This window comes from Nyctereutes procyonoides, unplaced genomic scaffold, assembly GCF_905146905.1.
Source record: "Nyctereutes procyonoides isolate TBG_1078 unplaced genomic scaffold, NYPRO_anot_genome, whole genome shotgun sequence".
Taxonomy (NCBI): domain Eukaryota; kingdom Metazoa; phylum Chordata; class Mammalia; order Carnivora; family Canidae; genus Nyctereutes; species Nyctereutes procyonoides.
Window position 1 is genome coordinate 54581794 of NW_026575043.1, and position 12446 is coordinate 54594239.

At 36.2% G+C, this 12446-nt stretch overlaps 1 protein-coding gene across 5 annotated transcripts in view; it reads left to right on the plus strand.

The window, feature by feature from the left end:
- The window catches only part of TMEM116 (transmembrane protein 116), a 109249-nt gene that overhangs the window by 51365 nt on the left and 45438 nt on the right, over positions 1-12446 (plus strand). The gene's annotated exons all lie outside the window — the stretch shown is intronic.

Here is a 12446-nt window from a genome sequence, read left to right on the forward strand (position 1 = left end):
AAACCTGATAAGATGGACCATCTATTGTGTTACCAGGCAACTTTGCTTATGGTAAAAATGACCCCTGATAGATGAATTATACCTAAACCAGGAAGCTTGTAAATAAAGCATAGAACACCTGTTTGGAAGTGATACCTATATGCTTCTCTGGATACAATGAATTTTGGAATTAGGCATGTTCCTTACAGAGATCCTGGAAGCTAAATTCATGGACTGTAGCAAGAGATACTGATTTTTATTTGAGACATAAGCCATGGTGGCTGTTACACTTTGATAATGACAATGTGATTTTGTTCCCTCATACGTAAGCTGTCACTTTTGAGAGGTCAGTGACTAGTTCCTGAAGTGCTACAGGAACTTTTAATGAAGAGAAATACCTGATACTGCCGTGCTGATACACTGTCTGCTGGTCTGTGTATTTTTGAGTGCGAAATGTGGCTTATAATAACCATGTGAGTTTGATGGTTTGGTCAAAGTAGGTGGACTTGCAAAAGAGTAAGTAATTTGACCCACAAAATAAGTACATGGAAAGTTTCCAGAGGAAATACAAAGGCCAATAAATGAAAATGTGCTCAATCCTTCTAATAATTAAAGTATAAATTAAAATAATAATAAGATGGCAAAAATTAAAAACATAATGCAGTCTGGTGAGAATGTGAATAAAATAGGCATATTTGCTGGTAATATCAATTGGTAAAAAAGTTTTATAGGCAATTTGTGATATCTCTCAAAATAATTTTTCATATCTTGGTGGTTTTATTTCCAAAAATGTGGTTTATGGAAATATTTGCACAACTGGGCAAAAATGATATTCATATGATTTATGAATGTTATATGAATATCATTTTTTGTAGTAGTTGGAGGTTGGAACTCAAATATATATCTGTTAAAGAATGATTAAATAGGGATACCTGGGTGGCTCAAGGAATGATTAAATAGGGATACCTGGGTGGCTAAGCAGTTGAGCGTCTGCCTTCAGCTCAGGGTGTGATCCTAGAATGCTGGGATAGAGTCCCACATGGGGCTCCCTACATGGAGCCTGCTTCTCCCTCTGCCTGTATCCCTGTCTCTTTCTCTCTGTGTCTCTCAAGAATAAATAAAATCTTTTTTAAAAAGAATGATTAAATAAATAGTGGTACATGCAAATAGTAGAAAAGTATCCATTCTTTAAAAGTAATGATCCTTTTATTAATTCTGTGTAAGGCAAGAAGCCAGGAAAAAAGATTTGTCACCACTACCCTTGGGAACTCTGATAAATGTGATCAGGGCTAAGATGTAGTCCAGGCTGGAGATGAGCTCAGCCTTTTTTGTTATTCTTCTTGCTATTTCTTCCATGTCCAGCCTCCCTGTCCCCACTCCTCTATCAATCAGATTATGTCCAAAAAGAGATGGAATAAAGACAAGGCCAAAATGATTTGCAAAAAAAAAAAATAAATAAAAGTAATGATTTTAAGTGAACCAATGGATATTAGTATTGAATACTGACAGCTGCTTATATTATAAAAAGAGAGGCTATTTAATGTTATGTGTTCCTTAAAGGAAGAACACACTGCAAACTATGAAGTATTATTACGGTCAAAAAACCCTCCTGAATTTGACCTTTTGGGGGTAGTGGTATGTATCTAATCATCAATAAACAGAAAATAATGGGACAAAAAATATGATAAACCACACCAGAGAGCTGCAATTAGAAAAATCCAGATTGTAAAAAATTAGATTAAAAAACATCTGATTTTTGGGGCACTTGGGTGGCACAGTTGGTTAAGCGTCTGACTCTTAGTTTTGGCTCAGATTGTGATATCAGGGTTGTGAGATTGAGCCCTGTGTCAGGCTTCATGCTCAGTGTGGAATCTACTTAAGGCTCTTTCTCCTTCCCCTTCTCCCCCTCAAAATGAATAAATAAATCTTTAAAAATTGTTGATTTTTTCAATCAGTCAATAATAAGAAACCTCTAAAAGATGGAAGAGGAAACTGGTGATTAGAAGAGATTTTATATATATATATATATATATATATATATATATATATATATATATATATCAGAGACAGGACTTCTGGAAAGGTGGTATGAAAAGCTTAGAAGACCCTCTACCCAGTGAAACAGCTCCTTAACTACAAAAATTACAAGAAAACAACTATGTAAAGTCCCTGGAGATTGTCCCATGGATATAAAACAGACAAGTTTTTATTCAAGAAAATTTACTAAATCTTAATAAGAACAATGAGAGTCTATGGCATTTGAGACATGACTTGTTTCCATCATCCTCCTGTCAGACATGTGTAATGAAAGCTTCATTCCAAGTGCTTTACAGTGAGTGGATGTGGCCAAGGGGATGAAAACTCCCTCCCCATCCAACTCTTGGTCTGGGCCTACAGTTGCACTCCAGGAGTGGCTAGGGAAGACTGCCAGTGTCTTTCATCCTTCCCAGCCCTGTGCTGTTTCAGATAGGCCAGCTAAGAGAATGGAGTTCTTTCTCCTACTTAGCCAGTTTTCATAGAGCAAGGGCTCTATCTTATATGCAACAGTCAGAGAATACTGAGGCCTGATGATGCTTGTTCCATCTTGCTTATATGTTGGAGGCTCTGTACTGGTAGAGATAAGCCAAAAGAACCAGGATCTGCCATCTCTCTTTCCTCTAGCGCCAGCTCTTAGAGCAAATATATCATTCTAGGAAAATCAAGCTACTGTCCTTTTTTTTCTATCTATGGAAAGATTCAGGACTGAATTTATCTGGAGTACAGCATAGAAAAGTTCATGCTTAAGGCTTTGTGGAAAACAAGGCATTATTGAAGATGACAATTAATAGAGAACTGGTAGCTCCACAATACAAGTAGCAACAAGTAAAATTACAGACCATCGAGAAGTTTAACAAAACCAAAGAAGGAAAAATCCAAGGACCCCTCCTGGGGTCACATTCATCAGGAGAGGATAGTTTAGGGATCCCTGGGTGGCGCAGTGGTTTAGCACCTGCCTTTGGCCCAGGGCGCAATCCTGGAGACCTGGGATCGAATCCCACGTCAGGCTCCCGGTGCATGGAGCCTGCTTCTCCCTCTGCCTATGTCTCTGCCTCTCTCTCTCTCTCTGTGTGTGTGACTATCATAAATTAAAAAAAAGGAGAGGATAGTTTGAAGGCTCTCTATATATGTTCTCAGCTGACCCATTCAGGAGCAATCAGAATAGGACATGGGATACATTTGAAAGCATCCCCTTATCCACACACAGATCCATCAGGAAAGGGCTTTGACTAGGGGTGGTGGAAGGGGAGGTGGGCGGGGGGGGGGTGACTGGGTGGCGGGCACTGAGGTGGACACTTGTCGGGATGAGCACTGGGTGTTATTCTGTAGTTGATAAATTGAATACCAATAAAAATAAATTTATTTAAAAAAAAAGGAAAAGGCTTTGAGTCTTAGTGGCTCAAGGGGCTTAAGCACAATCTATGACCAAATTCTGATTGAATAAGAAGCTTCTCTGATGAAGGGTGAGTTCTTGGAAGCCGGATTTAAAGTCACACACATTGCTGATGATCTGTAAGACTGTGTGAATGCCTAAGGCTGCACTCTCTCAGGAGGACCTCTGAGTTGCTCATCACTAGCTGAACATGGTGTAATATCATAAACTCCCTGAATTGTGAAAGCAGACTCCAAACCACACACAGATATGATGTAATGGGTGGAAATCTTGCTGGATAAGGGGATTTAAGCACAAACTTTGACTAATAAGTGGTTTTTGCATACCCGGGTCTAAAACCACGCTAACAGATAAATGAGAGGAAAACCTGAGTCTGCACCCTGTGGGCAAAACAGAATTCAAAGAATTATTCCATGCCCCTAGAAGGGGTGGCATTACTAACCACAGTTACTACAATATATTATCTAAAATATCTAATTTTCAACAAAAAATTACAAGACATGCAAAGAAACAGAAAAATACATACACAAGAAAAAAGGCAATAAAAACTTATTTTGCAGAAGCCTAGATTTAGATTTAATACACAAAGACCTTAAGCATTTATTCTAAATATGTTGAATGAACAAAAAGAAACAACGTTTAAAGAATTAAAGGAAGATGTGATAATATTGATTCATTAAGAAGAGCATATCAATGAAAATATACAAATTATTTTTTAAAAGAACCAATAGTTGGGGACCTGGGTGGCTCAGTTGGTTGAGCGTCTGCCTCCAGCTCGGGTTGTGATCCCAGGGTCCTGGAATCGAGCCCCATGTCAGGCTCCCTGCTTAGCAGGGAGTCTGCTTATCCCTTTGCCCCTGCCCCCACTCCCGTTTATGCTCTCTCTTCTGCACTTTCTCTCAAATAAATAAATATTTAAAAAAAGAACCAAAGGAAAATTCTGGAGTTAAAAGTGAAAAATTTGGTAGTGGAGCTGAACAGTAGATTTGATTTACCAGAAGAAAGAATTGGTGAATTTCAGGATAGATCAGTATAGATTATGTGATGTGAAAAATGGATAAAACAATTAAGAAAATGAACAGGCATGTGGTATGATGTTAAAAGTTCAACTTACATATTATGGTAACACAAGGCAGAGAGGAGAAGAAAGAAAGAAAAAATATTTGAAATAATAATGACTAAAAACTTTCCGAATTTGATGTGAACTCTAATCTCCACATCCAAGAAGTTGAAAAACACTGAGAAGGATAAATACAAAGATAGTCATATTTATATACATAATATACTGAAAACCAAAAATAAAGACAAAATCTTGAAAGTAACAGAAAAGAAGTAACTCTTCACCCATAGGGAATCCTCAATGAGGAATAACAACTGAATTCACATCAGAAACAATGGATGCCTGAAGGTAACAAGATAACAAAGTCAAAGTGCTGAAGGAAGAATTCTGTCAACTAAGTCTTGTACCCAGCAAAACTATCTTGTACAAATAAAGATGAAATAAAAGCAATCCCAAACAAATAAAAATGGAGAGACCTGTCTTACAAGAAATATTAAAAGAAGTTCCTTAGGCTAAAAAGAAGTGACACATTATAGCAACTTGAATACACATGAAAAAATAAGGAGCTCCGTTAAAGGAAATTATGTAGGTAATCTACATATCTGTAGGTAGTATAATTGCATATTTCTTTTTTCTTCTCAGTTGATTTATAAAGCAATCACATACAACAATATCTATAAAACTGTATTATATTGTTGGGCTTATAAATGTATAAATAAATATATTTGACAACAGTACAAAGGATAAGGTGGGAATAAGGCTATATGGCAGTAAGAAAATTTTAGTAGATGGTAACTCAAATCATATGAATAAATAAAGAGAATCATAAATGGTAAATTAGAAGGTTAATATAATTCTAGAAATATGTTTATTATCCCTTTTCTTCTCTTAGCTTCATTAAGACATAGAAAGCATTAATTATAACAATGCATTGGTGGGTTCTAATATATAGAGATGTAAGATGTGTAAAAATATAAAAAAAAATAACACAAAAAGAGAGGGTGGAGCTATATAGGACTAATCTCGCTGGAATTAAATTAGTATAAATGTGTATATGTGTGTGTATATATATATATATATCTTAAAATATATAGGAGTATATATTATGAAATTAAGTTAGTATACATCAGAAGTTAATTTTGATAAATTAAGATATACATTATAAGCCCTAGAACAACCACTAAGAAAATAGCTCCAAAATACAGTTTAAAGTAATCAAAGGAGTCAAAATGCCACAATAGAAATACCAACTTAAATTGAAAGGAGATAATAAAGGAGAAACAGAAAAAAGTAGTCATAAGCTGTATAGAAGCAAAAAGCAAATGGCAGATACAAATATAACCATATCAATAATATTATTACATGTGAATGGATTAAAAAATTGACTCAAAAGGCAGAGACCAAACTATTTGCCCTTTATTGGAGATACACTTCAGATTCAAAGGTCCCATAGGCTGAAAGTAAAAGGATGGAAAAGATAAACTATGCACAGAGTAACCAAAAAAAGAGCTGTATGGTTATCAGACAAATGGATTTTAAGACTAAAAAGCTTACTGAAGAGGGATATTTTTATAAGGATAATGGGGCCCATATATCAGGAAGATATGACTGTTACAAATATATATGCCCACGATATATAAAGCAGAAACTGAGAGAATTGAAAAAAGATGCAGATAACTCAACAATAATAGATATTTAGGGATGCCTGCGTAGCTCAGCAGTTGAGCATCTGCCTTCGGCTCAGGGAGTAATCCTGGGTCTGGGGATTGAATCCCACATCAAGCTTCCTGTGAAGAGCCTGCTTCTCCCTCTGTCTATGTCTCTGACTCTCTGTGTGTGTGTCTCATGAATAAATAAATAAAATCTTTAAAAAAATAGGTGTCTAAATACCTCACTTTCAATAATGGGTAGAATAACTAGGCAGAAAATCAGTAAGAGCATGGAGGACTTGCACAACACTGTCAACTGACTTGACCTAACAGATGTCTATAAGATAGCCTACCCTATAGCAGAATACATAGTCTTCCTAAGTTCACATGGAACATCCTTCAGAATAGATCATATTATATGTCATAACATAAGCCTTAATAGATTTAAAAGGACTGGAATCATACAAAGTATCTTTTCAGACTTTAGGGAATTACATTAGAAATCAACAAGAAAGAGAAATGTGAGAAATTCATAAATATGTGGAAAGTAAACAATATGCTCCTACAAAGTTAATGAGTCAAACTAGAAATAACAAAGGAAATTAGAAAATACTTTGAGATGAATAAAACTGAAAAGCTGCATTCCACTAGTTTTGGTGTATTGTGTTTTCACTTTCAGGTCAGTATTACTCGGATACAATAATCAGACAAAGATATAACAAGAAAAAAAAACCAACAACTACAGACCAGTATCTTTCATGAATATAGATGGGGAAATCCTCCATAAAATACAATCAAACCTAATCCAGCAGCATATGAAAATATTTTTACATCCTGACCAAGAAGGCTGTATCCAAGAATGCTAGATGGATTTCACACAGAAAAAGCAATGAATGTAATTATATCTGTATTAGTCAGCTAGAGCTGTCAAAACAAAATACCACAGACTGAATGGTTTAAAAAAGTTTATTTTCTCACAGTTCTGAAGTATGAAAGTCTAAGATCAAGGTGCTAACAGGGTTGTTTTCTCCGGAGCTTGTGGCTTGTGGATGGCTGCCTTCACTCTATGGTCTCACATGGCTTTACTCTGTGTACATAAATCCCTTTGTCTCTTATAAAGACATCAGCTCTTTTGTATTAGGGAACCACCCTTACGACTTCATTTAACAGTAGTCATTTCTTAAAGGTGCTATCCCCAAATATAATCACATTGGGGTTTAGGGCTTTAATGCATTAATTACAATACCATGTTAATAAAATAAAGGAAAAAAACACATGGTCACTGCAATACAGAAAAAAGTGTTTGACAAAACCCAAAACTTTTTTTTTAAAAGATTTTATTTATTTATTCATGAGAGACACACAGAAAGAAGTAGAGACATAGAGGGAGAAGCAGGCTCCTCACAGGGATCCCAATATAGGACTTTTCCCCAGACCCGGGATCATGCCCTGAGCCAAAGGCAGATGGTCAACCACTAAGCCACCCAGGCATCCCTAAATATTTTATTTAGAGAGTGATAGAGTGCATGCACATGTGTGAGCAGGGGGAGGAGCAAAGGGAGAGAGAGAGAGAGAGAGAATCTCAAGCAGACTCCATGCTGAGTGTAGAGCCCATTGTGGGGCTCAGTCTCATAATTCTGAGATCATGACCTGAGCTGAAATCAAGAATCAGAGGCTCAAATGACTGAGCCACCCAGGTACCTCAGGGCATCTATAAAAACCCTACAGCTAACATCATACTACATGATAAAAAACTGAATGCTTCCCCCCTTAGTTTAGGAGCAAGACAAAGATGTCTGTTTCCACCACTTACAGACATCACTGTACTTGAGGTTTTAGCCAGGAAAGTTAAGAAAGAGAGAGAAATAAAAGCCATCCAGATTAGGAAGAAGGAAATAAAATTATCTAATTTTGAAGATAATGTGATTTTTGTATACCCAAATCTCCAAAGAATCCACTAAAATTCTACAAATAAGTTCACTGTGGTTACAGAATATAAGATCAATACAAAAATTGGTTATATTTCTATATACTAGCAATAAACAATCCAAAAATGAAATTAAGAATTCATTTATAATAGCATCAAAAAGAAAAAAAACACCGAGGAGAAGATGTAACATAATAGTACACTAGAAACTACAAAATATTGTTTTTGTTTGTTTGTTTTTACTACAAAATATTGTTGAAAAATTAAATAAAATCTAAATAAATGGAAAAGTATTCCGTGTTGATGGATCACAAGACAATATGTTTTCATTTTTTAAATAAGTTCTGCATCCAATGTGGGGCTTGAACCCACAACCCCTAGATCAAAGGTTGCATGTTCTACTGTTTGAGCCAGCCAGGCATGCCTCATAAGACAATATTTTTTTTTAAGGTTTATTTATTTGAGAGAGAGAGCATGAGCATGGGCAGGGGGAGAGGCAGATGAAAAGGGAGACAAAAAAATAAAAGGAAGACAAGCAGACTATCACACTGAGTGGGGAGCCCAATGTGGGGCTCAATCCCAGAACCCTGAGATCATTACCTGAGCCAAAATCAAGAGTCAGATGCCTAACAACTGAGCCACCCAGGATCCCCATAAAAGACATTTTTGAGATGACAAAATGATCCCCAAGTGATCTACATTTTTATCACAATTCCTATGAATTGTGAACTGCCTTTTTTTTTTTTTTGCAGAAATTGATGAGTTGATCTTAAAGATTATGTGGAAATGCAAAGGACCCAGAGTAGCCAAAACAGTCTTGAAAAAGTAGGACAAAGTTGGACTATTCACACCTCCTGATTTCAAAACTTACAACAAAGTTTCATTAATCAGACAGTGTGGTACTGGTATAAGGACTGATGAATATGTCAATGGAATAGAGCTGAAAGTCCAGAAATAAACCCTAACATTTTGAACAATCGATTTTTGACATAGTGGCTAAAATAATTCAGCAAGGAAAGCATTGCAAAGCAACCTTTGCAATAAATTATGTTTGGCCAACTGAACACTTACATACTAAAGACTGAATTTACCTTACACCACAAACAAAAATTAACTCAAAGTGGATTAGAGGCCTAAAATGTAAGAGCTAACTAAAACAGTAAAACTCTTAGAAAAATATAGGAGTTTAAAAATCAGTTTTTTGAGTGCATAATGGTGTCAGCTATTGACATAAAAAAGACTGAGCAAGCTACATAGGGATAGACTAATCCAACAACTATTTAGTTATGGGAATATCGTGCCCAATGTTAGAGTACAGAATCCCATTATATTCTTTTCTTAAATTTAATTTTATTTAAATTCAATTAATTAACATATAGTGTATTCTTAGTTTCAGAGATAGAGTTTAGTGATTTATCAGTTGCATATAACACCTAGTGCTCATTACATCTCTGCCTTCCTTTGTGCTATCACAGTTACCCCATCCCACCATCTCCCCTCCAGCAGCTCTCAAGTTTGTTTCCTATAGTTTAGAGTCTCCTCTGCTTTGTCTTCCTCTCTGATTTCATCTTATTTTCCCTTCTTCCCCCTATGATCCTCTGTTATGTTTCCTAAATTCCACATATGAGTGAAATTGTATAATAATTGTCTTTCTCTGATTGATGTATCTTGATTACCATAATACCCTCTAGCTCCATCTACACCATTGACAATGGCAAGATTTCATTTTTTTTTGATGGTTGAGTAATATTACATTGTATATATGTACACCATATCTTCATCTATTCATCTGTCAGTAGACGCCTTGGCTCTTTCCATAGTTTGGCTGTTGTGGACATTGCTGCTGTAAACATTGGGGTGCAGGTCACTATGTTTGTATAGCAGATCACTATATTTGTGTCCTTTGGATAAACACCTAGTAGTGCAATTGCTGGGTCATAGGCTAGCTCTATTTTTAATTTTTTGAGGAACCTCCATATTGTTTTCCAGAGTGGCTATACTAGTTTGCATTCCCAACAACAGTATAGGAAGTTTCCCCTTTCTCTGCATCCTTACAAGCATTTGTTGTTCTTTGACATGTTAATTTTAGCCATGCTGACCAGTATGAGGTTGTATCTCATGATTTTCATTTGTATTTCCCTCATGATGAGTGATGTTGAGCATTTTTCATTTGTCTGTTAGCCATTTGTATGTTTTCTTTGGAGAAATGTCTGTTCATGTCTTCTGCTCATTTCTTGACTGGATTTTTTGGGTTTGGCTGTTGATTTTAATAAATTCTTTGTAGATCCTGGACACTAGCCCTTTATCTGATATGTCATTTGTAAATATCTTCTCCCATTCTGTAGGTTACCTTTTAGCTTTGTTGACTGTTTTCTTTGCTGTGCAGAAGCTTTTTATCTTGATGAAGTTCCAGTAGTTCATTTTTTCTTTTATTTCCCTAGCCTTTGAAGACCTGTCTAGCAAGAAGTTGTTGCCGCTGAGGTCAAAGAGGTTGCTGGCTGTGTTCTTCCTTAGGATTTTGACAGATTCCTGTTTCACATTTAAGTCTTTCATCCATTTTGAGTTTATTTTTGTGTATGGTGTAAGGAAATGATCCAGTTTCATTCTTCTGCATGTGTCTGTCCAATTTTCCAAACACTATTTGTTGAAGAGACGGTCTTTTTTCCATTGGCTATTCTGTTCTGCTTTGTTGAAGATTAGTTGACCATAGAGCTGAGGGTCCATTTTTGGGTTCCCTTTTCTGTTCCATTGATCCATGTGTCTGTTTTTATGCCAGTACCATACTGTGTTGATGATTCAACTTTATAATAGAGCTTGAAGTCCGGGGATTGTGATGCCATGAGTTTTGGTTTTATTTTTCAGCATTCTTTTGGCTATTCAGGGTCTTTTCTGGTTCCATAAAAATTTTAGGATTTCTGTTTTTTTAAAAAAAGCTGATGGTATTTTGATGGGGATTGCATTGAATGTATGGATTGCTCTGGGTAGCACAGACATTTAAACAGTATTTGTTTTCCTGATCCATGAGCAATGGAACATTTTTCCATTTCTTTGTGTCTTCCTCAATTTCTTTCATGAGTGTTCTATAGTTTTCTCAGTACAGATCCTTTGCCTCTTTGGTTAGGTTTATTCCTAGGTATCTTTTGGTTTTTGGTACAATTGTAAATGGGATTGACTCCTTAATTTCTCTTTCTTCTGTCTCATTGTTAGTGGATAGAAATGCAACTGATGGGATGCCTGGGTGGCTCGGCGGTTGAGCATTTGTCTTTGGTTCAGGCCAAGATCCCAGGGTCCTGGGATCGTGACCCACATCGGGCTCCCCAGGGGGAGCCTGCTTCTCTCTCTGCTTATGTCTCTGTCTCTCTCATGAATAAATGAATTAAATATTTATTTATTTATTTTTTATTTATTTTTATTTATGATAGTCATACACAGAGAGAGAGAGGTAGAAACACAGGCAGAGGGAGAAGCAGGCTCCATGCACCGGGAGCCCGACGTGGGATTCGATCCCTGGTCTCCAGGATCACGCCCTGGGCCAAAGGCAGGCGCTAAACCGCTGCGCCACCCAGGGATCCCTAAATATTTTTTAAAAAAGAAATGCAACTGATTTCTGTTCATTGATTTTACATCTTTCCATGTACATTTACTTTTAAAAAATATTTTAAAATTGAAAATAATTCATGAATTCAGAAAATTCAAGAGGTGTGAAAGAAAGATTATACCTCAGATCTCCAACCTTTTGTTCTCTAGGTTCTTCACCAGTTATTTGTTCTGTATATCTTTCTAAAGATGTCCTTTTCCCTCCCCCTTTTTCTCCCCAGTTTTTTCAAACCATGAATGAGAACATACTGCACCTAGTGCATAGAGTAATCTTATTTATTCGGCATAATGTTTTTATTAGAAAACACTTTATTTTATTAAAAATTTAATTAAAATTATTTTTCTTGAAGATTTTTATTTTTTTAAAGATTTTATTTGTGCTCGCTTCAGCAGCACATATATTAAAAAGATTTTATTTTTTCATGAGAGACACAGAGAGAGAGAGGCAAAGACATAGGCAGAGGGAAAAGCAGGCTCCATGCAGGGAGCCTGATGTGGGACTTGATTTCAGGACCCCAGGATCACGCCCTGAGCCAAAGGCAGATGCTCGACCACTGAGCCACCCAGGCGTCCCTCTTAAAGATTTTTAATGTTTTTTGTCTCTAGTCAGGATTTGTACCCTGGGTACAAACATTTTTTTGTTTCCCTGCCTGTCCCTATGAAGTCATATGAATTTGTGACTTTTGCTCTATATCCTCTTATACCCATTTTTTTCACTTAACAGTGTGTCTTAGAGATATACCTCATTACCTTACTGTCTTTAATGACTGTCCAATATTTCATAGTACAAATGTAGACAATATA